The sequence below is a fragment of the Eumetopias jubatus genome, unplaced genomic scaffold (genome assembly GCF_037043125.1).
Source record: "Eumetopias jubatus isolate StellerSeaLion01/CBP00866 unplaced genomic scaffold, mEumJub1_p1.0 scaffold_9, whole genome shotgun sequence".
Lineage (NCBI taxonomy): Eukaryota > Metazoa > Chordata > Mammalia > Carnivora > Otariidae > Eumetopias > Eumetopias jubatus.
This window is the reverse complement of record NW_028274815.1, coordinates 21,142,718-21,160,112: the sequence shown is the minus strand read 5'-3', so window position 1 is coordinate 21,160,112 and position 17,395 is coordinate 21,142,718. Positions and strand designations below refer to the sequence as shown.

Genomic DNA, 17,395 nt, shown 5'->3' with positions numbered 1-17,395 from the left:
CTTTGAGATTCATCGATGTTGTTTTGTGTATTAATAGTTCATTTTTATTGCTGAGTGGTGTTTCATTGTGCTGATGTATAATGGTTTATCCATTCACTGTTGAGGAATGTATTGGTTGTTTCTGTTTTGACAAATAAGAATGGAGTTGCAATAAATATTTGTGGGCAGACTCTCCTTTGAACGTTAAGTTTTCATTTTTCTAGTGTAAATACCCAGAAGTGGGATTGCTGCATGATTGGTAAGTGTACGTCTACCTTTGTAAGAAATTGAGAAACTTTCAGAGTGGCTATATCCTTTTGCATTCCCATCAGCAGTCTGTTTGAAATGCAGTTGCTCTTCATCCTTGCTAGTGCTTGGTACTGTCAGCATTTTTTTATTTTAGGCCATTTTGTTTTGTTTTTTAGAGATTTTATTTATTTGAGAGAGCGAGAACATGAGTGGGGGAGGGGCAGCGGGAGAGGGGGAAGTAGACCCAGACCACCCCCCACCACAAGCAGGGAGCCTGATGTCACAAAGGATCCCAGGATCCTGAGAGCCAAAGGCAGACGCTTAACCCACTGAGCCACCCTGGCGCCCCTATTTTAGTCATTCTAATATCTGTGTAGTGGTAAATCATTGTGATTTTAAATTCCCTATGGCTTATGTTGTTGAGCATCTTTTTTTTTTCTTCCTTTTTGTTAACTGAACTAAGTGTTTTTATTGGGGAAAGCCAGGATTACAAGGGACGACTTAAGAGTTGGCATTGGGGCCCTTTTTCTTGCCAAAGATGGGCACAACATTGACAAAGCGTCGGTTGTATTGCATCTGCCACTTGGCTCGGCCTATCTTCTTCTTTTTCTCTTGTTTGGCCACCTTGGGAGTCTGCCCTCTTACTTTCCCAGCACGGGCCAGGGAACCATGGGAGTTTACCTCCAAGCATGCAGCCGGCTACTTCCAGGGTGGTCAGAACCTCCACTCCACACTGACCCAGGGTAGCCTCATCCTCTAGAGGTATACCTGCCAGGAACGCTACTTGATCTTGTGGAGCAGTGCCCTCCAGTGAGGCTACATGAGCCTTGATCTGGGAGACTGTCTCCTGCCCAGTCACCTTGAGGGTGTGGAGCTTCTGGGCGCAAAGAGCTGCATGTCGGAGACAGAACTGCAGCTACTGCAGCTGCTACCGCACAGATGGAGTGACGAAAGAGGAAGCGTCAAGGGTGCTGTGTCCTCACCGCCTACTGTGTGCCACGTCACTCTTGAGCATCGTTCTACGTGCTTATTTTCCAGCTGTATATCGTCTTTGGTGAAGTGTCCGTGAAAATCTTCTGCCCACTGTTTAACTGGGTTGTTTATTGTTCTGCTGATGGGATTTGAGAATTCTGTGTGTATACTGGGTACAAATCCTTTGCTGGATGTGATTTGCAGATTTTTTTTTCTGATTATAGGGGAAAGCATTCCGTCTTTGATAGTTAAGTGTACTAGCCATAGGTTTTTTGTAAACACTTACTGTCAGGTTGAGGAAGCTCCCTTTTATCTTTATTTTTATTTATTTATTTTTTAAAGATTTTTATTTATTTATTTGTCAGAGAGAGAGCACACACAAGCAGGGGGAGAAACAGGCAGAGGGAGAAGCAGGCTCCCAGCTGAGAAGTGAGCCCGATGTGGAACTCGATCCCAGGACCCTGAGATCATGACCTGAGCTGAAGGGAGACGCTTAAACAACTGAGCCACCCAGGCGCCCCCTTTTATCTTTAGTTTACCAAGAGTTTTTGTTACGAATGGATGTTGAATTTTGTCCGATGCTTTTTCTGACTCAATTGCTAGGATCATTTTGCTTTTAAGTTTTAGACTATTAATATGGTGGATGATATTGATTTTCAAAGTTTGAATTGGCTTTGCATTCCTGGGGCAAAAAATAATTAACCTGGTTGTGGTGTATTATGCTTTTTATATATAGCTGGATTTGCTAATATTTCATTGAGGATATTTACAGTTCTGTTCATGAGGGATATTAATCTGTAGTTTTCTTCCATTGTCTGTGTCTGGGTTTTGATATCAGGATAATGCTGGCCTCATAAAAATCAGTTGGGAAGTCTTCCTCCCCTATTCTGTTTCTTGAGGGAGATCACATTCTATCATCATCATTCCTAGATCAGTATTTGTGAATCCACCTACTTGCTAAAATTTACTCCCTTTATTTTTAATTTTTATTATTTATTTTTAAAAAATATTTTATTTATTTATTTGACATTGAGAGAGACAGCAAGAGAGGGAACATAAGCAGGGGGAGCGGGGGAGGGAGAAGCAGACTCCCTGCCGAGCAGGGAGCCTGATGTGGGCCTTGATCCCAGGACCCTGAGATCATGACCCGATCTGAAGGCAGACGCTTAACGACTGAGCCACCCAGGTGCCCCTTTAATTTTTATTATTTTTTAAAAGATTTTATTTTTATTTATTTGAGAGAGAGAGGGAGAGAACACTGAAAGCAGGGGGGAGCTGCAGAGGGAGAGGGAGAAGCAGGCTCCCCACCGAGCAGGGAGCCTTATTTAGGGCTCCATCCCAGGACCCTGGGATCATGACCTGAGCTGAAGGTAGACTCTTGACTGAGCCTCCCGGGTGCCCCTTACTTTTTATTTTTAGGGAGAGCGTGAGTGAGCCTGGTAGGGAGGGAGAAAGAGGAGGAGGGAGAGAGAGTCTTAAGCCAGCATGGAGCCTGACACAGGGCTTGATCTCATGACCCTAAGATCATAACCTGAGCTGCAGTAAAAAGTCAGAAGCTTAACGGACTGGGCCACCCAGGCACCCCCTAAGGTTTACTCCTAATACTGAAATCAATACTCATGACATTTTTGTGGTCATTCATGGACATGTACAGTGTGGCAAAAAAATTTGACTCACCTGATGTGAGTATGCCCACCTGAGGTCCCTGCTCTGCCTTATTTCACCTCTCATAGTGAAAATGTGTCCTTTTTGTGGCCTATTTAGTGCCTTGGCTTTTGCATTTTTGTTGGTGCTCTCACTGTTTAAAATGGCCCCCAAGTATAGTGCTGAAGTGCTGTCTAATATTCTTAAATTCAAGAAAGCTGTTAAAAAACAAAAACAAAAACAGGGCGCCTGGGTGGCTCAGATGGTTAGGCATCTGCCTTCGGCTCGGGTCATGATCCCAGAGTCCTGGGATCGAGTCCCGCGTCGGGCTCCCTGCTCCTTGGGAGCCTGCTTCTCCCTCTGCCTCTCTCTCTCTCTGTCTTTCATGAATAAATAAATAAAATCTTTAAAAAAAAAAAAAAGAGAGAGATGTTCCTTATGGAGAAAATTGCCTGCGTTAGATAAGCTTTGTTTAGGCATGAGTTTTACAGTGCTGTTGGCCATGAGTTCAGTGTTAATGCATTATTAATATGTATTAAATAAGATATCTTTAAACAGAAGCACATAAAATCAAAGTTGTATTGATTAGTTGACAGAAATGTGAGCAGAGTCTTTCAGGAACCTAACTGTATTTATTTTAGGAGCAACGATTCAGTGTTTGCTAATGTAGTGTTTGCAGGTACTTAATAGAACATAACTGTTGTGAATAGTGAGAATTGATAGTTTGTAGAACTGGTGTTATGTCTTCTGTAAATATCTGATATAATTCACCAGTGAAAATTTCTGGGTCTGGAGCTTTCTTTTACAGAAGCTTTTTAACTGTGAATTCAATTTCTTTTATAGTTACAGAACTATTAAGATTGTCATCTTGGGGCGCCTGGGTGGCTCAGTTGTTAGGTGTCTGCCTTCGGCTCGGGTCGTGATCCCAGGGATCTGGGATCGAGCCCCGCGTCGGGCTCCCTGCTCCGCGGGAAGCCTGCTTCTCCCTCTCCCACTCCCCCTGCTGGTGTTCCCTCTCTCGCTGTGTCTCTCTCTGTCAAATAAATAAAATCTTTAAAAAAAAAAAAAAAGATTGTGTCATCTTGGGTAGGTTTTAGGAGTTTTACCAATTCCTAGAGTTGGTCAGCCATTTCATGTAAGTTGTTGAATCTGTGTCTGTAGAGTCTTTTGTAGTATTCCTTTATTGTTTGCAGAGTCTGTAGTGATAGCCCCCTTTATTCCTGATACTGGTAATTTGTGTCTTTTCTTTTTTTCTTTGTTCCTTTTATTGGAGGTTTATCAATTTTATAGATTTCTTGAACAGCTTTTGGTTTCTTTTTTTTTTTAAAGATTTTATTTATTTATTTGACAGAGAGATAGAGAGCACAAGTAGGCAGAGTGGCAGGCAGAGGGAGAGGGAGAAGCAGGCTCTCCACTGAGCAGGGAGCCCGATGTGGGGCTCGATCCCAGGACCGCAGGATCATGACCTGAGCCGAAGGCAGCCGCTTAACCGACTGAGCCACCCAGGCGCCCCAGCTTTTGGTTTCTTTAATTTTTCTCTGTTTTTCTGTTTTCAGCCTCATTTTTATTACTACTAGCAGTCACTTTCCGTCCCCTCCTCCTCTCAGCCTCTGGTAACCACTAATCTACTTCCTATATCTGTGCATTTGCCTATATTGGATTCATAGGAATGGAATCCTAACAGTAAACATGTGGCCTTTTGCATCTGACTTCTTTCATGTAAGATAATGTTTTCAAAGTTCATCTGTATTGTAGCATGTGTCCTTTTTATGACTGATGGATAATATTCCATTGTATGGATATACTCCCTTTTATCTATTCATCAGTGGATAGGCATTTGTGTTGTTGCCACTATTTGGCTATTGTGAATAATGCAGCCATGAACATTGTATGTACAACTTTTTGTATCAACGCTGCTGAACAACCCACTTGTAGCCTGTGGGTTCCAGCCCACATTTCCCTGCTGCATGTGGAACAGGAGGTTGCTGGAGACAACACTCCTGCCCTGCAGAGTGTTCTAGAGAGTAACAACATAAGAAGAGAGGACCTTTAGTAGAGGGAGCAAAACTGAAAAATAACCAAAACAATTCTTTTTGGTTTTTAAATTCTTTTTGTTATATATCTAGGAGTGGAATTGCTAGATCGTATGTTAGCTCTTTGTTTAACTTTTTGAGGAGTTGCCTGTTTTACCATCTATTTGTTTACATTGTTACCAGCAATATTTGAGGATTCTAGTATCTTCACATTCTTGCCAATCCTTGAGGCAGAGAGAGAGGGAGAAGCAGGCTTCCCGCTGAGCAGGGAGCCTGATGCAGGGCTCGATCCCAGGACTCTGGAATCATGACCTGAGCCGAAGACCGACAGATGCTTAACCATCTGAGCCACCTAGGCGCCCCCCATACAAGTCTCTTATCAGATACATCATTTGAAATATTTTCTCCATTCTGTGGGTTGTTTTTTCACTTTCTGTGTTTGTTTTATTTATTTTTTTAAAGATTTTATTTGTCAGAGAGAGAGGGAACACAAGCAGGGGAAGTGGGAGAGGGAGAAGCAGGCTTCCTGCTGAGTGGGGAGCCCGATGTGGGGCTCCATCTCAGGACCCTGGGATCATGACCCGAGCCGAAGGCAGATGCTTAACTGACTGGAGCCACACAGGTGCCCGTAAAGACTTTATTTTTAGGTTATCTCTATACCCAGCATGGGGCTTGAACTCACAATCCTGAGATCAGTAGTCTCATGCTCTCACCAACTGAGCCAGCCAGGTACCGCTGTTTTTTCACTTTCTTGATATGTCCTTTGACATACAAAAATTTAAGTTTTGAGTAAAGGTTTTTTTTGTTTGTTTTTCCCTCCAATCATTAGGTAATTCCTATTTTTCTGTTTTCATGTTCACTTCCTCTTCTGCTGTTGATTTGTTCAGTGAGGTGTTTTTTTGTTTGTTTTGGTTGTTTTTCAGTTCTAAAATTTCCATTTGGTTCTTCTTTATATTCTACTTTGTATCTTCCTCTTCCTTCAAGAGTGTTTACCTTTACTTGGAGCATTTTTGTAATAAGTGCTTTTAAGTCTTTGTGAAACATTTCCCCTATCAGGGTTATCTTGTTGCTTCTATCTTTTGATTTTCTTTCCCAAGGAAGTTGAGGTTTTCCTGGGTCTTGCTATACCAACTAAATTTAGATTGTAATTGATACTCTGTGTCTTGTTTAAGTTTTATGGAGAATGTTAATAGTTTTGTTTTAGCAAACAGTTGACTGAATTGTGTTTAGGCTTCAAGTTTTTACCAGCCTTCTGTGGGTTGTCTCAATGTCAGTTAAGTCTTCAAAGACTTTTGACTGCTATTTGGATTTGTCCTTTGTGTGAACCATGATAGTAGTATCTGGGATTTGGGTGGTGGTCTTCCCTATGGGTTATGAAACTATGGTCTGTGGGCCAGATGCAGTTCACTGCCTATTTTTATAAATAAGATCTTACTGGAACACAGCCATGCCCACTTGTTGGTATTTTTTGTGGCTGCTTTCATACTTTATTGGTCACAGTTGAACAGTTGTGACAGAGACTGTTAGGCCCACAAAACCTAAAATATTTAGCGTTTGGCCCGTTATAGAAAAGTTTTGCTGACCCCAATCTATCCTATAGTTCAGTTCTGAAAGTCTATCTATTCTGTTTTAGTATCCAGTCCACGTATGCACAGCTCAGGTGTTAGCTGAGGAGTTCGTTCACAACTTTAAGGGGTCACTTTCCTGAGTTCTTTTGTCTGATTCCTTGGAACTCCCATTTTTCATCTTTGGCCAGAAATTTTCTTTATTCCACTCTGTATTTTTCCTACAACTGTGTCCCCCTTGGGCTAAGCGGCAGGAAACAAGAGACGTTAAAAGAGCAATGGGGTTTTGTCTCATTCTCTTGGTACCATAACTCTTCTGATATGGAGGGGAAGGTTTCTCTCCTTTGAGAGTTTTAGGCACCTATTTAACTCTGTTGCTGTTGTTGCCACAGAATTACTTGGGATTTGAGGTATGAGAGAACAAGGAAAATTAAAAGTAAGAGAGAATGGGGAAATTCTTGCTTTGTTGCTGAGCATTAGGAGACTTCTATCCTAATGGAACTATCTACACAGATGCCTGTATCCAGGTTTTGGGCTGTGTTGAGTTCACTTTGAGAGGTACTCGAAGTATATCTCAAAGAGGGGAAAATTTGCTATCATTGCCAATTGTGGTATTTTGAATTCTGGTCTTCTCCAGTCTGTCTGTACCATTCACTTTGTTGGATTTGATTTGTTAATATTTTGTTAAGGACTTTTGCATCTATGTTAATGAGAGATAATGATCTGTAGGTTTTTTTCCATTCTGGTTTTGGTATTAGGGTATTGCAGACCTCAGAATGAGTTAGGAAGTATTCCTTCTGCTTCTCTCTTCTGGAAAGGATTGTAGAGAATTGGTATAACTTTCTTTTTTTCTTTCTTTCTTTTTTTTTTAAATTTTATTCATTTATTTGAGAGAGAGAGAGCACATGAGATGGGGGAGGGTCAGAGGGAGAAGCAGACTCCCCGCTGAGCAGGGAGCCGGATGCGGGACTCGATCCTGGGACTCCAGGATCATGACCTGAGCCGAACGCAGTCGCTCAACCAACTGAGCCACCCAGGCGCCCTCTTTCTTTCTTTCTTTCTTTTTCTTTCTTTCTTTCTTTCTTTCTTTCTTTCTTTCTTTCTTTCTTTCTTTCTTTCTTTCTTTCTTTCCTTCTTTCTTTCTTTCTTTCTTTCTTTCTCTTTCTCTTTCTTTTTCTTTCTTTTTCTTTCTTTCTTTCTTTCTTTCCTTTCTTTCTTTCTTTCTTTCTTTTTTAAAGATTTTATTTATTTATTTGACAGAGAGAGATGGCAAGAGAGGGAACACAAGCAGGGGGAGTGGGAGAGGGAGAAGCAGGCTTCCTGCTGAGCAGGGAGCCCAATGCGGGGCTCGATCCCAGGACGATCCCAGGGCCTGACCTGAGCCGAAGGCAGCTGCCTTAACAACTGAGCCATCCAGGCGCCCCTAAATAAATAAATCTTAAAAAAAAATGTTTAGTAGAATTTACCAGTGAACCAGTGTGGGCCTGGTGTTTTCTGTTTTGGAAGGTTATTAATTATTTATTCTATTTCTTTAAAAGATACAGGCCTATTCAGATTGTCATTTTCTTCTTGTGTTTTGACAGATTATGCCTTTCAGGGAATTGGTCCATTTCATCTAGGTTATCAAATTTGTGGGCATTGAGTTGTTCATAATGTTCTTTTATTATCCTTTAAGTGTTGATGGGATCTGTAATGATATCCTCTCTTTCCCTTATAATTCTAGTAATTTGTGTCTTTTTTTCTTAGCTTTAGGTTTATTGATTTATTGATTTTTTTCAGAGGACCAGCTTTTGGTTTTACTAATTTTCTTTATGATTTCCTGTTTTAAGTTTCACAGATTATTGCTCTCATTTTTATTATTTCTTTTCTTTTTTAAAGAAGATTTTATTTATTTATTTAAAAAGATTTTATTTATTTATTTGTCAGTAAGATTGAGAGGGAGAACAAGCAGTGGGAGCAGCAGGCCGAGCAGGCCACACAGGCACCCCTAGTTCATAATATTTTAAAATTTCTTTTGAGATTTCCTCTTTAGCCTGTGTATTATTTAAAAGTGTGTTGTTTAGGGGTGGCTGGGTGGTTCAGTCGTTAAGCGTCTGCCTTCAGCTCAGGTCATGGTCCCGGGGTCCTGGGATCGAGCCCCGCATCGGGCTCCCTGCTCCGCGGGAAGCCTGCTTCTCCCTCTCCCGCTCCCCCTGCTTGTGTTCCCTCTCGCTGTGTCTCTCTCTGTCAAATAAATAAATAAATAAAAATCCTAAAAAAAGTGTTGTTTAATCTCCATGTATTTTGTCTTTTTTACTTTCTTTTAATGGCTGTGGTTTTTTTAAAATTTTTTAAGTTTTTTTATTTAAGTGAGCTCTAGACCCAACATGGGGCTTGAATTTACAACCCAAGATCAAGAGTTGCATGCTCTACTGACTGCCAGCCAGGTGCCTCTCTCGCTGTCTTTCTGTTACTGATTTCGAGTTTTAATTCCACTGTGGCCCAAGAACAGACGTAGCATGATTTCTGTTCTTTTAAATTTATTAAGATGTATTTTATGATTCACAGTATGCTGTATTTTGGTGCATGCTCCATGTGAGCATGAGAAGAAGCCATTTACTTTGCAGAATCCTCAGGTGCTCCTTTCATTCTGCTCAAGTTTTGTAGCTACATTCCAGTGGGAGTGACAGGATGGAGTATATTTACCCCATCTTACCTGGGATTGGGGGGCATCCCTAGTTTTGGAGTATTTCCTTTGGGGAGATTAGAAATATGGTTGTTTATAATTTGCTCTTTGACATAACTGCCTTTTTTAAGGGTTGTACCAATTTATATTGATTGCTATCAAGAATGTATCTGATCACCAGTTTTGCCACATAGTGGATACATTTTAGGGCTAACATTTTTTGTTTAGAAGTTATGAGATAGCTGGGAAGTTAAATTATAATGAAATAATACTGCCTTACATGGCTAGAAAAGGTTTTTTTTTTTTTAAAGATTTTATTTATTTATTTATTTATTTGACAGAGAGATAGCAAGAGAGGGAACACAAGCAGGGGGAGTGGGAGAGGGAGAAGCAGGCCTCCCGCTGAGCAGGGAGCCCGATGCAGGGCTCGATCCCAGGACCCTGGGATCATGACCTGAGCCGAAGGCAGACGCTTAACGACTGACCCACCCAGGCACTCCTACCAACTCCCCTCTTAACACTAGTTTTTTGTTTTTTTAAATTTCCGCTTGGAAGTAGACAAAATGGAGATGAAGGTATGGCTGCTGTGAAGTGAGGGAAGGCACCAAACTGACATACTCTGGGGGTGGGGTGGCAGGAACATTTTCTTCTGAAACCTTTTCTTGTTTCCTCCATGTAGGGTAAGAGATTTAGGCGGAGACCAAGGATGATAGTATCATTATAAATATTGTCAGTTTTTTTTTTAAGATTTTATTTATTTGAGAGAGTGAACGAGTCTGCGAAGAGCACCAGCAGGGAGATGGGCAGAGGGACAGGGAGAAGCAGACTCCCCGCTGAGCAGGGAGCCTGATGCAGGGCAGGATCCCAGAACCCTGAGATCATGACCTGAGCCGAAGGCAGATGCTTAACGGACTGAGCCACCCAGCTGCCTCTAAATATTGTCAATTTTATTTTTTTCTAAAGATTTTATTTATTTATTAGAGAGAGAATGAGAGAGAGCACGAGAGGGGAGAGGGTCAGAGGGAGAAGCAGACTACCTGCCGAGCAGGGAGCCTGATGCGGGACTCGATCCTGGGACTCCAGGATCATGACCTGAGCCGAAGGCAGTCGCTTAACCAACTGAGCCACCCAGGAGCCCTAAATATTGTCAATTTTAAAAAGTCAGGTCTTTAGATTTGTAAGCTAGTGGAAGGAGCAGTTCTTGGCGAATATCTTAGGTCGGCTTAGGTTAGGATCAATTTGCAAACACTCTATCTTACTGTCATATCTTTGGAGATTCAGTATATGGAACATTTGATTTATTTAAATATTTATTGAGGACTTATGTCAGGCATCATTCTGAGATCTGTGGGTGTAGTAGTGAACAAATCAGGGGAAAAAATCCCTGTCATCATGAAACTTTACAATATGTGGGTGGGGTAGAAGACAGGCAACATAGTAAATACATAAATTATATACATATTATGTTAGTGATTAAATGCTGTGGGGAAGAGGAAAGCAGCATGGCTGGGGAATGCTGAGCTGGAATTGGAGTGGTTTGTAATTTTAATTGGATATTCAAGGAAACCTTCTCTGAGAAGTTGACCTTTGACCAAACACTTGAAGGAGGTGAAGGATCAAGCTTTGCAGAATTCTTTTTTTTAAAGCATTTTTTTTTTAAGATTTTATTTATTTATTTGAGAGAGAGAGAATGAGAGACAGAGAGCATGAGAGGGAAGAGGGTCAAAGGGAGAAGCAGACCCCCCGCTGAGCAGGGAGCCCGATGTGGGACTCGATCCCGGGACTCCAGGATCATGACCTGAGCCGAAGGCAGTCGCTTAACCAACTGAGCCACCCAGGCGCCCAAGCTTTGCAGAATTCTATACAGAGGGAGCAATCAGCATAAAGACTGAGGCAAGAATGTGCCTGACTTGGTCTAGTAATGGTGAAGAGGTGGGTGTGGCTGGAGTACAGTGACTGAGGAGGAGAGATGTAGAAGTTAAAGTCATGGAGGTAACGGGTCATTACTAGGACCAAACTATGTTCTCTGGGATTCTTGGTAGGTTTTACTTCCTTTCTGTCTCAGTTTACTCCCCAGGTCCTCTCATGTTGAATGTCCTACCTAGATACTAGATAACTCAAGATCTGGAAAGATTCTGGTTTGGCACTGGCCTGTGGAAGACAGGTTACATAGGGCATCAACCTTCTTCCTTGTGGCATGTAGTGGCCAAGGCTTCATCAAAAAATTTATAGAGTCCCTTAACAGCTTTAGGAAGTTCATGGCATTTTAATTTTAAGTTTTTTTTTTTAAGATTTATTTGTTAGAGAGCACGCACGTGTGCGCATAAGGAGGGGGAGCAGCCCACAGAGGGAGAAGGAGAGGGAGAAGTAGGCTCCCCGCGGAGCAGGGAGCCCGATGCGGGGCTCGATCCCAGGACCCTGGGATCATGACCTGAGCTGAAGGCATTCGCTTAACGACTGAGCCACCCAGGCACCCCTTTAATTTTTTTTTAAAGATTTTTATTTATTTATTTGATAGAGACACATACAGCAAGAGAGGGAACAGAAGCAGGGGGAGTGGGAGAGGGAGCAGCTGACTTCATGCTGAGCAGGGAGCCCGATGGACCCTGGGATCATGATCTGAGCCGTAGGCAGACACTTTAACTGACTGAGCCACCCAGGCGCCCCTAAGAATATTTTTTAAAAGAGAAGTGTAACATTAAAAAAGTGGTATAACATATTAGTAGATGTTAAAATGTATTGCAAAGGTACAGTGATTAAAGCAACATGGCACTGATGTGTGTCTAGACAAGACTGGTAAATAGTATAGATAGGAAAATCCAGAGATTGTGACATATATTTAACAATTCTGTATATAGGTAGTGTTGAGAAACCTAATCATCTTGGGAAAAAACATTTATATATATCTGCCTTCTATCACACACCGAAACAAATTATAGAAGGGTTGATATTTTTAATGTAAAAAAAAAAAAAATGAAGCCATGAAACTAGATGACAGTAAGTGAATATTTGCTTTGTAATGGGAAAATGGATGGTGGATGTAGGCCTGGAGAAATGTATATATATATACAATAAAAGTAATAAATGCTCTTGGCAAAAATTCCAAATATTTAAGGGTATAAAGACTTTTACAGGGGCGCCTGGGTGGCTCAGTCAGTTAAGTGTCTGCCTTGGGCTCAGGTCATGATCCTGGGGTCCTGGGATTGAGCCCCACATCCTTCTTCCTCTCATTCTGCCCCTCCCCCTGCTTGTGCGCACATGCTCTCTCAAGTAAATAAATAGAATCTTAAAAAAAAAAAAAAAAGACCTACATCTCCAACTCTTTCGAGAAGTAAATATTGATAATGGCTTCTAAGATGTAAGGCCAGAAATTTTCTTTCCATATATATAATTCCACCCCCCCCAACAAGTTTAGAGGGTAAGCAGTTAAACTACTATATATAATTCTGCAGCTTGGATTTTTCACTTAATAGTTTGGGACTGTTGGGGCGCTTGGGTGGCTCAGTCGTTAAGTATCTGCCTTGGGCTCAGGTCATGATCCCAGGGTTCTGGGATCGAGCCCCACATCAGGCTCCCAGCTCAGTGGGAAGCCTCCTTCTCCCTCTCACTTCCCCTGCTTGTGTGCCCTCTCTTGCCGTGTCTCTCTCTGTCAAATAAATAAATAAAATCTTTAAAAAAAATAGCGTGAGACTGTTTTCACGTATCTGCTCAGAGTGCTGCATTGTTTTGTCCTCAAAATATTTCATTATGAAAAATTTAAAATGCAGCTAAGTTGAAAGTTTTACAGAGAATACCCATATACCCTCCACCTAGATTCTATTAACATTTACTATTTATCCATCTATCTCATATTGCTCTTTTAAAAAAATTGTGGTGAAATACATATAGTTTACATGAATGTGCAGTTCAGGGGCCTCCTGAGTGGCTCAGTTGGTTGAGCGTCTGACTCCTGATTTTGGTTTGGGTTATATATTCAGGGTCGTGAGTTCGAGCCCCAAGTCAGGTCAGTCTCTGCCCTCAGCAGGGAGTCTGCTTGAGATTCTCTCTCCCTCTCTCCCTCCCTTGCCCCCCTCCCCCGTTTTCTCTTTCTCTCTCAAATAAATTTAAAAAACGTGTGCAGTTCACTAGTGTTAAATATATGCACATTGTTGTGTCATGAATTTCTAAAACTGCCGCAACTTATAAAACTGATATTTTGTACTCATTATACGATTCCTCATTCCTCCTCCCCCCACAGTACCTGGAAGCCAGCTTTCTCTTTTCCATTTCTATCAATTGGACTACTCTAGAGACTTTGTATAAGTGAAATCTTACAGTGTTTGTCATTTCGTGATTCACTTTTTTTTCCTTAAGATTTTATTTGTTTGAGAGAGAGAGGGAGAGAGCATGAGCAAGGGGAGGGTCAGATGGAGAGGGGGAAGCAGACTCCCTGCCGAGCAGGGAGCCTGATGTGGGGCTTGATCCCAGGACCCTGAGACCATGACCTGAGCCGATGGGAGATGCTTAACGGACTGAGCCACCCAGGTGCCCCTGTGATTCGCTTTTTTTATCTAGTATAATGTCCTCAAGGTTCATCACATTGTAGCATGTGTCAGAATTTCCTTAAGGCCAAATAGTATTCCATTATATGTGTACATCACATTTTGTTTATTCATCTGCAATGGACGCTTCTGTGTTTTGGCTATTTGAAAATGCTGCTATGAACATGGGTATACATATATCTCTTCAACACCCTGCTTTTGATACTTTTGGATATGTAACTAGAAGTGATATTGCTGGATTCATATTATAATTCTATTTTTAATACTTTGTGGAACCACTATATTTTCCATCAACAGTGCACAGGGTTTCCAATTTTTCTACATCCTCATCAACACTTGTTATTTTCTGTTCTTGTTCTTGTTTGTTTGTTTTGAAAGCAGCCATCCTAGTGGATATGATGTGATACTGCATTGTGGTTTTGATTTGCAATTCCCTAATGATTAGGATGTTGAACATCTTTTCATATGCTTGTTGGCCATTTGTTTTTCTTTTTTGGAGAAATGTCTGTTCAAGTCCTTTGCCCATTTTTGAATTGAGTTGTTTGGTTTCTTTGTTGAGTTGTAGGAGTTCTGGATACTAACTTTTTTTTTGTAGTTTCAAGTTTTTATTTAAATTCCAGTTAACATAGGGCGCCTGGGTGGCTCAGTCGTTAAGCGTCTGCCTTCGGCTGAGGTCATGATCCCAGGGTCCTGGGATTGAACCCCACATCGGGCTCCCCGCTCAGCGGGGAGCTTGCTTCTCCCTCTCCCACTCCCCCTGCTTGTGTTCTCTCTCTCACTGTGTCTCTGTCAAATAAATAAAAAAAATCTTAAAAAAAAAAAAATTCCAGTTAACATATAGTGTAATATTAGTTTCAGGAGTAGAATTTAGTGTGTCACCACTTACATATAAACCCAGCACTCATCACAAAATGTGTCCCCGTTAAAACCCATCACCCATTTAATCCATCCTACCGTAGCCCACCTCCCTTCCAGCAACCCTCAGTTTGTTTTCTATAGTTAAGAGTCTGTTTTATAGTTTGCCTCTCTCCCCACCCCCCATGTTCATCTCTCTCTCTTTTTTTTTAAGATTTTATTTATTTATTTGAGAGAGGGAGAGAGGATGAGAGATAGAAAGCACGAGAGGGAAGAGGGTCACAGGGAGAAGCAGACTCCCTGCTGAGCAGGAAGCCCGATGTGGGACTCGATCCCGGGACTCCAGGATCATGACCTGAGCCGAAGGCAGTCGCTTAACCAACTGAGCCACCCAGGCGCCCCCCATGTTCATCTCTTTGGTTTCTTAAATTCTATATATGAATGAAATCATACAGTATTTGTCTTTATCTAACTTATTTCGCTTAGTATAATACATTCTAGCTCCATCTGCATTGTTGCAAATGGCAAGATTTCATTCTTTTTGATGGCTGAGTAATATTCCATATGTATGTGTACACACACACATACACACAAACCTTATCAGTCCATCAGTCATTGGACACTTGGTCTGTTTCTGTAATTTGGCTGTTGTAGATAATGCTGCAGTAAACATCGGGGTGCATGTGTCCCTTCAGATCAGTGTGTGTGTGTATTTTAAGTAGGCTCCATACCCAGTGTGGAGCCCAACACAGGGCTTGAATTTATGACTCTGAGATCAAGACCTTGGCTGAGATCAAGAGTCAGACGCTTAACTGACTGAGCCACCCAGGTGCCTCTCAAATCAGTATTTTTGTATCCTTTAGGTGAATACATAGTAGTGCAATTGCTGGATCATAGGGTAGTTCTATTTTTAATTTTTTGAGGAACCTCCATACTGTTTTCCAGAATGGCTTCCACCAACAGTGTAAGAGGGTTTCCGTTTCTCCACATCCTTGTCAACATCTCTTGTTTCCTGTGTTGTTATAATTTTAGCCATTCTGACAGTTGTGAGGTGATATCATTGTAGTTTCGATTTGTATTTCCTTGATGATGAGTAATGTTGAACATCTTTTCGTGTGTTTGTTAACCATCTATCTGTATGTCTTCTTTGGAAAAAAAAAAGTGGAATGCTTCACGAATTTGCGTGTCATCCCTAATCTCTGTGTCATTGCAGTTTTGGTATATGTGCTGCTGAAGTGAACACTATTCTGAACATTAACTCTTTAACATACATGATTTGCAAATATTTTCTCCCATTCTATAGGGGCTTTTCACTGTGGTGATTGTGTCCCTTGATGCATATGTTTTAAATTTTGATGTAGTTCAATTTGTCTCTTTTTAATCGGTTCTTTTGATGTCTATATTGCTCTTTTTGATGGTGACGTATTCCTCTTTTATTTGGTTATCAACCTATTTTACTAATTACTTCTTGGAATTTAGGCCATTCCAGTTTTATGATGTTGCAAAAATATTTTAAGTAAATGTTGTACATATTTATTTGTGTTTTTGTAAGAATATAGCCATAGAATTAATTTTTATATTGGAATTGATGGGTCAAAGATATATCCATCCAGGACTGGAGAGTGCCAAATTGTGCTTCAAAAGGATTGTACCATTTTTATAGCAATGGATGACAGTATCTGCTCCCCATACCCTGACAAATAATGGGCTTTTCAGTTCTTTTCACTTTGGCAAACTCTGTACGTGAAAAAAAATTGGTTTTGATTTCGATTTCTGTATTTATGGTTTTATGGCTGTGGTTGAACATCTTTGTAATGTTTACTGACCACTTGTGTTTTTTTCTCTGAACTACCCTTTTATTCCTTTGCCAGTTTTTTAAAAAAATTGTTTTTCTCATTTATAACAACTTTTCTTTTTTTTTAATTTTTAAGATTTTATGTATTTGAGGGGTGCCTGGGTAGCACAGATGGTTGGGCGTCTGCCTTTGGCTCAGGTCATGATCCTAGGGTCCTGGGATCGAGCCCCGTGTTGGGCTCCCTGCTCAATGGGGAGCCTGCTTCTCCCTCTCCTTCTCCTGCTCCCCGTGCTTGTGCTCTCTTGCTCTCTCTGTCAAATAAATAAATAAAATCTTTAAAAAAAATAAAAGATTTTATTTATTCAAGAGGGAGAGGGAGAAGCGGGCTGTTCGCTGAGCCTGGGGTCATGGCCTGAGCTGAGGGCAGACACTTAACCGACTGAGCCACCCAGTCGCCTCTATAACAGCTTTTTCTGTGTGTGATATATTTTCCAATTTTTTTTTCCTACTTTTTCTTTAGACTTTGTTTATGGGTTTGTGTGTGTACATGTGCATACACGTGCATACGTATGGTACCAAGTTTTTCATTTTTATGTAGTCACATTTGGTAATACTTTTCTTCCTCTTGCCCTGATTTTGTGTCATTCTGTGGAAAGCATTCTTAACAAAAGCAGAATCCATGAAGTATAAGATTTGACTGCATAAAAATGAAAAAAACTTTTGTGGGTCAAAATAATACTTGGACATGATAGAAAATGTGGGGAGGGTTAAAAGGAAAAAAAATCACCCATTGACCTACTACCCAGTGGCAACCACCATTGGTATTTCAGCTTAATTTTTTTCATTTTTCCCCCCTCCTAATTTAATCTCGTTTTAGTTTGTGGAGAATTATTAGTATGTGACATGGTCACTCACCTTGAGATAACACTGGGCTTACTAATTGTGGAGGAAGGATGGCTCTTACTTCTTGAATGAACTCTTAGCAGTTCACTAGACGTCCTGTCAGCTGTTAAGGAGGTAGAAGGGCAGGAGCTAAAGCAGGGAGTATTGGTATTAGGAGGTCATCATGGTGAGATTCTGCAATCTGTTCTTATAAA

The 17,395-nt window shown here is 41.1% G+C and overlaps 1 protein-coding gene, 1 non-coding gene and 2 pseudogenes across 2 annotated transcripts in view; 1 reads left to right on the top strand and 3 right to left on the bottom strand.

Moving 5' to 3' along the window:
• The window catches only part of ASXL2 (ASXL transcriptional regulator 2), a 141,965-nt gene that overhangs the window by 18,726 nt on the left and 105,844 nt on the right, over positions 1 to 17,395 (top strand). The gene's annotated exons all lie outside the window — the stretch shown is intronic.
• Positions 730 to 1,131, bottom strand: LOC148163505 (ubiquitin-like FUBI-ribosomal protein eS30 fusion protein pseudogene; annotated as a pseudogene).
• Positions 5,535 to 5,608, bottom strand: TRNAS-ACU (transfer RNA serine (anticodon ACU)). Its single transcript has one exon. It is a non-coding gene; the product is annotated as a tRNA-Ser (tRNA).
• On the bottom strand, positions 15,659 to 15,746 carry LOC148163504 (U6 spliceosomal RNA; annotated as a pseudogene).